Source organism: Cololabis saira, chromosome 12, assembly GCF_033807715.1.
Source record: "Cololabis saira isolate AMF1-May2022 chromosome 12, fColSai1.1, whole genome shotgun sequence".
Lineage (NCBI taxonomy): Eukaryota > Metazoa > Chordata > Actinopteri > Beloniformes > Belonidae > Cololabis > Cololabis saira.
The window spans coordinates 2,605,512-2,617,555 of record NC_084598.1 but is presented as its reverse complement, the minus strand read 5'-3'; the positions used below and the strand labels follow the sequence as shown (position 1 = coordinate 2,617,555).

Genomic DNA, 12,044 nt, shown 5'->3' with positions numbered 1-12,044 from the left:
ACCAAACAAGCAGAAACAGACTTCATGAGCGTGACCCGCTTGCAAAACCTCCCGTTGTAATTTGTAATTACCACAGGAGGTTTTGCTGTTGGCTCTAATGAGAGTCCCACAACGGGCCGCAGTGCCAAAACAGTTAAGGCAGAAGTGATGGCACTTTCTCCTTATTGGGTAGTAAGAAAGCCAAAAATAGAGATGCTCACAGCGACCATGCAAAAGTCAAAGAATGCAGCTGGAGGAGTCCACAAACTTCATACACATAAAACCCATAAGTATAAAAAGGCAATCGTACAAAAACAGACCATCAACAATGAGTATACAGGACTGTCTCAGAAAATTACAAAGTTGTGATAAAGTCCTTTATTTTCTGTAATGCAAAAATGTCATACATTCTGGATTCATTACAAATCAACTGAAATATTGCAAGCCTTTTATTATTTTAATATTGCTGATCATGGCTTACAGCTTAAGAAAACTCAAATATCCTATCTAAAAAAATTAGAATATTCTGGGAATCTTAATCTTAAACTGTAAACCATAATCAGCAATATTAAAATAATAAAAGGCTTGCAATATTTCAGTTGATTTGTAATGAATCCAGAATGTATGACATTTGTTTTTTTAATTGCATTACAGAAAATAAATAATTTTATCACAATATTCTAATTTTCTGAGACAGTCCTGTATATGCTAAGAAATCATACGCTTATGTTTCCTAAATCCCGTATCTTTAGATATGCTAGGGAAATCTCTAAGCAAAGAAGGTGAAAGAAATCTACAAGGCATACTGTATGCACTCATTTTGAGAATGGATGGCTATATTTAGCTAAAGCATGTCATGCTCTGTCCTTAATGAAGAAAAAAGCTGCTCCATAGCTGCTCCACATTCTCACTTAAGGATAGAGTTCTCCAGCTAGGAATTAGATCATCTAGGTACATTAAACTCTAGTGAGGAAAAACTGGGAAAACAGACAAAGTCTGGCTGCTCTCTGACCATTAATGACATTTATTTTTAAATCAGCCGACGACAACAACCACCGTCACGGGCCCGGATAGCTCCGTGGATTGCCGGCCCACCATGTGCAGAGGCCCTTGTGCAGGTGGCGGAGGTTCCAATCCTGGCCTGTCACTCTTTACTGCGTGACTTCCCCCCTCTCTCTACCCATTTCCTATCTTGCAACTTTCAGAAGAACGCTAAGGCCCCGTTAAGCGTAGCAAAAACGGTGGCGTTTTCATGCGTTTTGGCCGTTCGTTTACACGAAAACAAAGCTCAAAGTCTCCAAAAACTCCAGCCAAAGTAGAGATTTTCAAAAACGTTTTCACGTTTGCTTGTAAACGGAGAGAAACGGACATTTAGTCTTCAGAACGTCACATTATGCAACAGAAACGTCACCACTTCATGAGTGTGACCTGTGTTTACAATTTGTTTGGCCACCGTGAATATTTTCTTCTATTTTATCTGTTTTATATTCTAAAGTCACACTTAAAAGTAACTCCACTTCGCGTTAAATCGACCGTAAATCGTGTAACGCGGAACCATAAATCAGCCTTGACTGGAAGTTACACGTGTCATTTGTTGATGTTTTTTTCCAGGATTCTGATTGGCTAGCATGACTTTATCTTCTCGTTACACTGCCCCCTGTAGGTTTGGCTGCTCATAGCACCTTAACAGCTATGTATGTGGGTTCGTGGAAATGAAGAGATTTTGAAAACGATCTCGTGTAAATGATGGAATTTTTCAAAACGTAGAGGGGGAAATATCAGTTTTTGTAAATACCCGGCTATGTGGAAACGTGGCCTCCAGCTACAAAAAAAAACATCCACACTAAGAACTTTCCGCAGGTTCTGGACACAGTGATACAAAGGTCCTACATTCTCAATGTAAAGTTGTGATACGGCCCTTAAAGCAGCACTATGTATCTTTTCCAGCTTAATGTAATATTTCATCATCATCATTGTGATGGTACATCAACTTCCAACAGGTTTAATGAACCTCTGTCATGGTCTGAGGGGTCTGTATCGCCTTCACTGGCACTATGTAACTTTGAGGAGCATGGTAGGAACCCTGGCACACTAAAAAACTACACATTTTTACAGCTTTGACTGCTTTACGGCATACGTCACTTCCCCCTCCTTCCCCATTCGTAGTCCAGACCAAAGCTGGGCGGGGCGTGGAGCGCAGAGCTCAGCAGAAGCTGGTGTCATGGCCCAAGCAGCGGAAAAACCCAAGAAAATAAAAGTTTTATCGGAGGAGGTGAAAAAAAGAAAGCGGGAGAGTAACAAGCTAAATGCCCGGACAAGAATAAACATTGTCCCGGCGTTCACTCGCTGGCGTGAGCTGAAAGACGAGGAGGGATGTCCGACAAGAGAGACAGAATTGTTATGATACAAATGTAAATGTAGAGTTCTATGTTCAATAAGAATCACAATTAGAATGTTTTCACATACAGGGGATTCGTCTTGGGTTCTAGTATTTTTCCTGAGAACTGTAAAATTGTGCAGGGCTGATCTGCAACATATAAGGAATGGGCATTCAGTTATTCACAGGTTAGAAAGTATTTTTTTATTTTGTCAGTAAGTATGTTGGACTGCTAATTTATGACCAAGTCCCTCTAAAAAACGTGACAGGAAAAAGGTGCAGAGCGTATGAGTTTGTAGGGTGCATTATCTCGCTGAAACAGGTTGAACTTAGTGATTTTCAACATCGTCATATTATATTGTTTAGCCAAAAATAGATACATTACCTCTTCACTATCCATCCTGCAAACGACCGCTGAAAACAGAAAAGTAGTTTTGAAAGTCCGTCCCGTCTTATTTCATTCACTATCAAAACAAATGCAGCGACGGGGACAGGAGTTTTCCGGCAGTACGCGCTGGTGCTCATGGGAAATGTAGTTCTTTCTGGTAAAGCACTACCGCTTTTGTCCAAAGGAGCCGCCAAACTCAACAAAAGATGAAAGTTACATTGTGCTGCTTTAACAAAAGCAAATGGAAAGAGTGTTTGTCATGCAACTCTGCAGATAATCATTAATTTACTATGTTATCCTGGTCCACTACAACGGGTAGGGAAAACGGCTTACAGTGGAACCTCTGGACATAACTCGACGACCTTGACTTTGCTGGTGACCTGGCTCTCCTGTCGCACAACCACAACCAGCTGCAGGACAAGACCACCAAACTATCAAGCACATCCCTTGGGACGGGGTTAAGGATAAACCATAGGAAGACCAACCTGATGAAGATAAACACCTCAACCAACAACCCAGTCACAGTAGAGGGCAAACCCCTACAGGAGGTCGACTCCTTCACCGTTACCTCTGCAGCATTAGAGATAGACAGGGCGGCACAGACAGCGACGTCACTGCGAGAGCAGGCAAAGCCAGAGCAGCGTTCATCATTCTAAAAAACATCTGCTCCTCCAAAGAAATAACCACAACTAAAGTGCGTATCTTCAATTCCAACGTGAAAAGCATCCTCCTCTACGGTTCAGAGACGTGGAGAAGGACAAAGAGGACGTTGCAGAAGATACAAACCTTCATCAACTGCTGTCTGAGGCGCATCTTCAGAACCAGGTGGCCAGACAAAATCAGAAAGGAGGAACTGTGGCAGAGAGGAAGACAGGAGCCAGTAGAGAAACAAATACTGATGAAAGTGGGGATGGATCGGACGCACCCTGAGGAAACCGGCAGCTACCACTACACGCCAGGCCCTGACTGGGAACCCCCAGGGGAAGAGAAGGAGAGGACGGCCCAAAAACAGCTGCAGACGGGACACTGAGGCAGAACTCAAGAGCCATGGAATCAGCTGGGGGAGGCAGAAAGGACAGCCCAAAACACTGTTAAATGGAGAAGAGTCGTCGGTGGCCTATGCTCCACTGGGAGCGACGGGCCTAAGTAAGTAAGTTAGTAAGTTATCCTGGTTACTCGTGCTCTAAACAGTTTATGAAAAATTAGCATAGAAGCTAAGAGCACACATAATTCACAGGGGCCCCTAAAGATCAGCCAAATTATTAAAAATGTAATCTAATCCCATCCGGAAATGATCTGCGTTTGACCAGAGAAACCCCAGCTCGGCTCAGTCCAGAGCCAGCGGGGTGTGTCTCAGTCCAGAGCCAGCGGGGTGTGTCTCTGTTCAGAGCCAGCGGGGTGTGTCTCAGTCCAGAGCCAGCGGGGTGTGGCTCAGTCCAGAGCCAGCGGGGTGTGTCTCTGTCCAGAGCCAGCGGGGTGTGTCTCAGTCCAGAGCCAGCGGGGTGTGTCTCTGTAGGAGAAGGCCTGTTCGGCTCTAACTCCCTGGATCATTCTCATGGATGAAAGATCATGTCAGATTAACTGTCTCAAATTGCAGCAAACCTGTTCTTTAGAAAGCCACACCTGACAAAAGATAGAACAGACTAATGCAGAATTTAATCTAAAAAACCTCAGATGTCCTAATCCTTGTAGATATGTGTGATCTTTTTGTAAAAAGATCATATCTTTCCTGAAGTGCTCAAATTCTGCTGAATAATGACAATGCTATGTGTTAAATTGCCAGACGGATTCACTTAGCACAACATTCAAAAATGATCTATACAATTTTTAGAAAATACACTATGGTGAGTTATGCAAAATTATTAACTTTGTAACAGCTTGTCTTAAACAAAACCAGTTATTAAAAAATAAGTCTTATATTTCAGAACTAGAATCTGTGTTTGCCATTTGTTACATATCAACAGTTTACAGTACATTTTATAACAATTCATGGCTCATATTTAGGTGGACATCATTGTTCATAATTAAGCTTGAGGAGTCACACACACACACACACACACACACACACACACACACACACACACACACACACACACACACACACACACACACACACACACACACACACACACACACACACACACACACACACACACACACACACACACACACACACACACACACACACACACACACACACACACACACACACAAAATGTAGCATTTTCTTTGTTCTGCAGCAATAAAGCATTTGAAATACACTTTAAATATTCTTGCTTTGCTAGTATCATTCCGCTTGAAATTATGGGAAAAATGCATAATTTAGTGTTGAATAACGTGCCAGGCATGTGCATAGGGTTGCCACCTTTCAGAAATAGAAATAAGGGACACCCCGATTCCAGCAGTGCAGGCGCCAAAAAAAGGGACATCCCCAAAACTTCTAAACTGCATAGAAATGTATTTATTTTATATGAAAAAACAAAACGCTTTGATTTCAAGTTTAAAGTGCTTTAATAGCATTGAACTTGCATGACTGTACGGACAGACAACCATAGCAACTGAAATATCCTCCTATGTATGTACGTCCACATCAGCCCAGATGTAGAATAAATACAGGTGAAGAATATGGTGTAAAAGTTAATTTATTTAAATAATTCAACTTAAAGCAGCACAATGTAACTTTCAGCTTTTGTTGAGTTTGGCGGCTCCTTTGGTCTAAAGCGGTAGTGCTTTACCAGTAGTGTGGCAGGGTTCCTACCATGCTCCTCAAAGTTACATAGTGCCAGTGAAGGAGATACAGACCCCTCAGACCATGACAGAGGTTCATTAAACCTGTTGGAAGTTGATGTTCCATCACAATGATGATGATGAAATATTACATTAAGGTGGAAAAGTTACATAGTGCTGCTTTAGAAGGTGAAACTAATACATGTACATTATACATAGCCTCATTACAGGCAAAGCAATATATGTTAATCCTTTATTTGTTATAATTTTGCTGATTTAATTGTTTATTGATTTCATAATATATTCTAATTTTTTGAGATTTTTTATTTGGAGTTTTCATAAACTGTGAGCTAGGAATGGGTGATATTTTACCGTTCACGATAAACCTTTCAAAAATATTCCCCACAGTAAGAATTTGTCATCTCACGGTAAAAACGATAAATTCCCGTTGATGACGTTTTTGTGTAAAACTGATTTATGGTTCTGAGAAGGAAGCAAGGAAGGAAGGAAGGAAGGAAGGAAAGTTTTGCAGTACAGGTGCAACTTTCTATTTGCTCCAAATGTGAAGGTATTTCACATTTATTTTCATATTTTTTGAAAATAATTGAAATAACGAAAGAAAGTTATTGTGTAAACGGTAAAAAACGATAAATTCCTGTTGATGACGTTTTTGTGTAAAGCTGATTTATGGTTCTGTGTTAAATCCACGCACAACGTACGTGAAGGAAGGAAGGAAGGAAGGAAGGAAGGAAGGAAGGAAGGAAGGAAGGAGGGAATTCCCGTTGAGGTTTTTGTGTAACAAACATGGCGGATCTGAGTCATTACAGTTTTGCAGTACAGGTTTAACTCATTTAATTGTTTTTTATTAATTCAATTTAATTGGTGTAGTTTAGTAGCATTTAGTATCTTTTAGAGCAGTGATTTGGGGGCTCTAAAGACTGAATGTGGTGATAGATTTATAGTTAAAAAGGTGGAGTTGAATTGGTATTTTTTTTATCATCATTTTTATCGTTATTGGGATAAATGCCAGAAATTATCGTGATACATTTTTTACTCCATACCGCCCATGCCTACTGTGAGCCATAATCACCAAAATTATAACAAATAAAGGCTTAAAATATCTCACTTTGAACGTAGTGGGAAATAATATTTGTTTCACCTTTAGTTCAATTTACTACGAATGAAGTTTTGCCATATATTCTAATGTTCCGACCTTCACCTGTATATTATGACATTAATAAATAAGAGTATAATATATGGCTGTATTGGTTCAAGTGGCCTGGTTGTAATCCCCACTCGCCAGTGCCCCCAACATGTTTTATCACCAGCTGCCACTGAGCCCAGTCATCATGTTCTAGAACCGGCCCTGGAGGAGGGGGTCCGGGTCTGGATCTGGAGCGGGTCCGGGTCTGGATCTGGACCGGGTTCGGGTCTGGATCTGGACCGGGTTGGGGTGCAGCGGGCCGGGCCCCCCGGTCCCCCCGGTCCCCCCGCTCCGCTGCAGAGCTCACTCACCTGGGGTTTTCTGCTTCCTGGTGTCCACTTGTGATGAAACCAGGACCGGGATCCGCGGTAACTTCCCTGCCTGGACCAGCCCGACCCGCAGCAGGAAGATCTGGGCCGATCACAGCCGATCACAGCCGATCAGAGCCGGTCCGGGCCGGGAACCGAGCCGGCAGCGGCTGAGGAGCGAGGGAGGACGGCGGAGGATTCTCCGGGACCAGAACTGGGAGAAGGTTCTGTCTGCAAAAACAGCTGTTTTCCAAAATGGAGTTTTGTGGCGTGAGAGCCAATCAGAGCAGCCCGTCCTGGATCCACTCCCCCTGGGCCGGACCGAGCCCAGTCCGACCCGGACCAGCCCCGTCCGACCCGGACCAGCCTCTTGGGCAGTACCGGAGTTGAGGGGGGATGAGGGGGGATGAGGGGGGGTGGCATCCCCCCCTGAAATAAAAAGGGTCCAAATCATCCCCCCCTGTAAAACTGCCATCCCTCCTTTCCATCCCTTATGTCATTTCATCAATGAATGTGGTTTTACTGCTATTTCAACATTTAGAGTCATCACCAGAAAAATAACACCAGAAAAATAACTTATTTGACAATTTTCACCTGTTTCAAGTAAATTTTCACTTGAAATAAGTAGAAAAATCTGCCAGTGGAACAAGATTTATCTTCTTTTTACAAGCAAAAAAATCTTGATCCACCAGCAGATTTTTCTACTTATTTTAAGTGAAAATCTACTTGAAACAGGTGAAAATTGTTGTTTTTTTACAGTGATGAGTCTTGTTTTAAGTGTAATGAGATTTTTTTTACTAAAATGAGACATTTTAACTAGAAATAAGACAAATATTCTTGTTAAGATTGTGAGTTTTTGCAGTGATCCATGTTACTTATCCTGTGAAGGACAGAGTCATATTGATAAGTTCAGAAAAGTGTTTTTTATTGTTGTGTTTTGATGTATTTGATGTAATTCCAGTGGATATTTAAAGCTTACAGAAGGCTGCATTTAACTGCTGCTATGTCATTCCTGCAGTATTTCTGCACGTGTTTTGGTCACTGCTATTATTTGTAATATATTATATTATTTGTAATCAGCACAAATTATCTGTTTCCATATGATCAAATCCACCACCCCTCCTGATTTCTTTTTATAACTAGAGTACTGGTTACCAGGGCATGTTGATGGGGCTTGGTATCCATTCCATGAGGGTGGGAGGATGATATATCCCCCCCATCATCCTCACTCCCCCTGGTCCAGGAATCATTGTGCCATAACAAGTTCCACTTTCAGATGTTGGAACATTGAGCCACCAGTTGTTTCTTGTTCAGCTTGAATGTTGGGTTTCAAAATATCCAAAGGTCCTTCACCCTCTGAGTATAACCTTTCTCTCTGGGCTTTCTGGGCAAATATAAAGACATAAACAAAGGTAGGCTGCAAATAGGAACGGGTGATATTTTACCGTTCACAATATACCGTCAAAAGAATTCTCCACGGTAAGAATTTGTCATCTTGCGGTAAAAAGGATAAATTCCCGTTGATGACGTTTTGGTAACCCTTTCTTTTACAGTACAGTAATAACCAGGTAATACCATGGTAATTACACTGTAATTACTTAGTAGTACCTTGTATTTACAATGTTAACATGGTAACTACCGGGTAATTTACCCAGTAAGTACTAGGTAATTAAGTATTTTCTTGTACATTGTAATTATGTGTATTTACCATGTAATAACATGGTAAATACCTGGTTGTTTAAACTAAACATTACTAGGTAATTACAAAGACATTAGATGGGAACTATGAGGGAAATTACAGGTATTTACTAGGTTAATATTGGTAACTACCAGTTAATTTACCATGTAATTACTCTGAAATTACATGAATTATTTCTAAGTAAGTACCAGGTAATTACTAAGTATTTTTCTTCAAACTACCAGGAAATTATAACCTATATTTGAGGTAGTTACCAGCTAATTACACTTCAATGACCATGTAGTTACCTTGTATTTACTATATATTTCATGGATAACTACCGGGTATTTACCCATTCATTATTGATTTATGTATTATCAATGGATTGGTGCATGTACCCCCGAGGGTGTAAATGACTCTATTGACCTTGTAATTAACCTGATAGTTACCATGTTTTACCTGGTAATTGGCAGGTACTTACCTTGTAGTTACTTGCCCAGTAATTCTATTTCCTAAGTATTTACCCAATAAGTACATACATTTTTACCTGGCATTTACTCAGTAATTAAAGTGAAACTGTGCTATTATTTGTAATATATTATATTATTTGTAATCAGCACAAATGATCTGTCCCCATATGATCAAATCCACCATCCCCCCTGATTCTTTTTTACAACTCGAGTACTGCTCGCAGGAAAATGGAAACGTGACAACGATGCATTTCCACTTTGACCCTTAAGACGCTTAAGAAAACTCAAATATCCTATCTCAAAAAAATTGAATAATCTGGGAATCTTAATCTTAAACTGTAAACCATGATCACCAATATTAAAATAATAAAAGGCTTGTAATATTTCAGTTGATTTGTAATGAATCCAGAATGTATGACATTTTTGCATTACAGAAAATAAACAACTTTATCACAATATTCTAATTTTCTGAGACAGTCCTGTAATCTCTAAGCAGAATCAGGAAACCTGAAAGGTCAAGTCACAGGGAAGGATCTAGGAAAAAGGCTGCAGCTTTAACACATTAAAATCACACCATTACACTGGTGTACTAGGGAAAATACTGCAGTTTTAATAGTTAATGCAAAGAAAATAACCTTCAGCTGTGATGGACCTTCTGTAAATGATCTTCTTTCTTCCAGCGCTGGATTTTTACGTCTTTGCAGAGCCGTGATCCCAGTTTGTGAAACTCATCTCAGGACCGGTGAGATGAAATAGTGAAAATACCAGAAGCTTCTCTTGAGGCTGCAGCGTACCATCACATGAACAACACAAAGAGCAGTTTCTGTATTTAAGTTTTAATGTCTTCACTATCAAAGATGAATATTCTGCAACACCATATACTGTAGTTTAGAGACATGCTTAAAATAAAAAATACAAAAGACTGAACAAAAGGTTTTGTTAGTTAGCTTTGGGCAGCTGCAAGAGCACAGATGCAACACTATTGCACATTTAGGTTCATGGCCTGTTGGATAATTTGGCAAAGCAGAAGTCATGTGACATCAGTCATGGCCTGAATTAAGAATGTGTAATAAAAAAACAGGCAAACTGGGCAAAAACAAAAACGGAATAAATTATAAAGCAGATTACATAGTTGTAGAAATAATCCCCCCAAGAATATTCAAGAAAATTAAAGCTTTGACTCTTAACAAGCTTAATAAGCTTAATAAGCTCCATGTCCAGCTGGACGTCCTACCTTTACCTCCTCTGTTGCCGTGGCAACCACCTGTGTCCCCTCTCTAAATACGCTTCCTCTCATACAAGACCAGTTCTAGTAAGAAAACACGGCATGGCTTTGGTCTACTCACATCCAACATGACCCAGGAAATACTTTAAGGCAATATTTTTGGTGGCAGCACACACTAAAACCAATGCATGTTTTTGGGTCAAATTGTGCAGAAACACCAGCACGTACAGTAGATGAAGCTCTAATGGAAACCTTAAGATGTTATGGAGAGGAACAAAATTGATCTTTTTTTGCTTCTATTTTTTAGATTTAATTGTCATCTGAAAGTATATAAAAAATAAATTAGCCTGTTATTACGTCTACTTTTATTGTTTTGTCTTTATATCTTGCTCAAGTGGCCATGAATGTTTGAAGAGAATAATAACAAGATAAAATAACGACTATAGTCTATTCCCCCCCCCCTCCCAAAAAAAAAGAGAATATAGATTTTTCTTCTTGGTACTAAGGGGAGATACAAGATTCAATAGGTTCAAGTGAAGGCGAGTTTCTAAAAACTGGATGAAGAAGATCATTTCTAAAGTGATGGTGTCTTCACCGTGTCTCTAGATAATGAACCATGTCTCTAACCAACTGTGACATGAGGACGTTTTCTAAACCTCTCCATTTACCTGACGGACACTCACAAAGTCTGAGCCGAGCACGAGCACGAGCTGCTGGGACTTCTGTCCCCGTCTCACGTTAGCAGCTCAACAGAAAAGCTTCTTCAGGAGGAAGAGAGAACAACCTGTTTAAGTTAAAATTTACATGTAGGCACAAAAGTCATGACGGGCCTGAGCCGTTAACCCTGGTACCGTGTTTGGGTCAAAATCACCTCCCTTCCTTCCTCCCTTCCTCCCTCCCTCCCTTCCTTTTTTCCTTCCTTCCTTCCTTCCTTCCTCCCTCCCTCCCTCCCTCCCTCCCTCCCTCCCTCCCTCCCTCCCTCCCTTCCTTCCTTCCTTCCTTCCTTCCTTCCTTCCTTCCTTCCTTCCTTCCTTCCTTCCTTCCTTCCTTCCTTCCTTCCTCTTTTCTCCCTTCCTTCCTTCTTCCCTTCCTCTTTTCTCCCATCCTTCCTTCTTTTCCTTCCTTCCTTCCTTCCTTCCTTCCTTCCTTCCTTCCTTCCTTCCTTCCTTCCTTCCTTCCTTCCTTCCTTCCTTGCTTCCTTCCTTCCTTCCTTCCTCTTTTCTCCCATCCTTCCTTCTTTCCTTGTTTCCTCCCTTCCTTCCTTCCTTCCTTCCTTCCTTCCTTCCTTCCTTCCTTCCTTCCTTCCTTCCTTCCTTCCTTCCTTCCTCTTTTCTCCCATCCTTCCTTCTTTCCTTGTTTCCTCCCTTCCTTCCTTCCTTCCTTCCTTCCTTCCTTCCTTCCTTCCTTCCTTCCTTCCTTCCTTCCTTCCTTCCTCTTTTCTCCCATCCTTCCTTCTTTCCTTGTTTTCTCCCATCCTTCCTTCTTTCCTTGTTTTCTCCCTTCCTTCCTTCCTTCCTTGTTTCCTCCCTTCCTTCCTTCTTTCCTTCCTTCCTTCCTTCCTTCCTTCCTTCCTTCCTTCCTTCCTTCCTCTTTTCTCCCATCCTTCCTTCTTTCCTTGTTTTCTCCCATCCTTCCTTCTTTCCTTGTTTTCTCCCTTCCTTCCTTCCTTCCTTGTTTCCTCCCTTCCT

The 12,044-nt window shown here is 41.1% G+C and overlaps 1 protein-coding gene across 1 annotated transcript in view; it reads right to left on the bottom strand.

Moving 5' to 3' along the window:
- Nucleotides 1–7,230, bottom strand: part of pkig (protein kinase (cAMP-dependent, catalytic) inhibitor gamma) — a 54,881-nt gene extending 47,651 nt beyond the window's left edge. Inside the window, exon 1 of the mRNA XM_061734678.1 lies at nucleotides 6,987–7,230. The gene's annotated coding sequence lies outside the window, so the exon portion shown is untranslated. The remainder of the gene's footprint in view (nucleotides 1–6,986) is intronic.
- Between the last annotated feature and the right edge of the window lie 4,814 nt (nucleotides 7,231–12,044).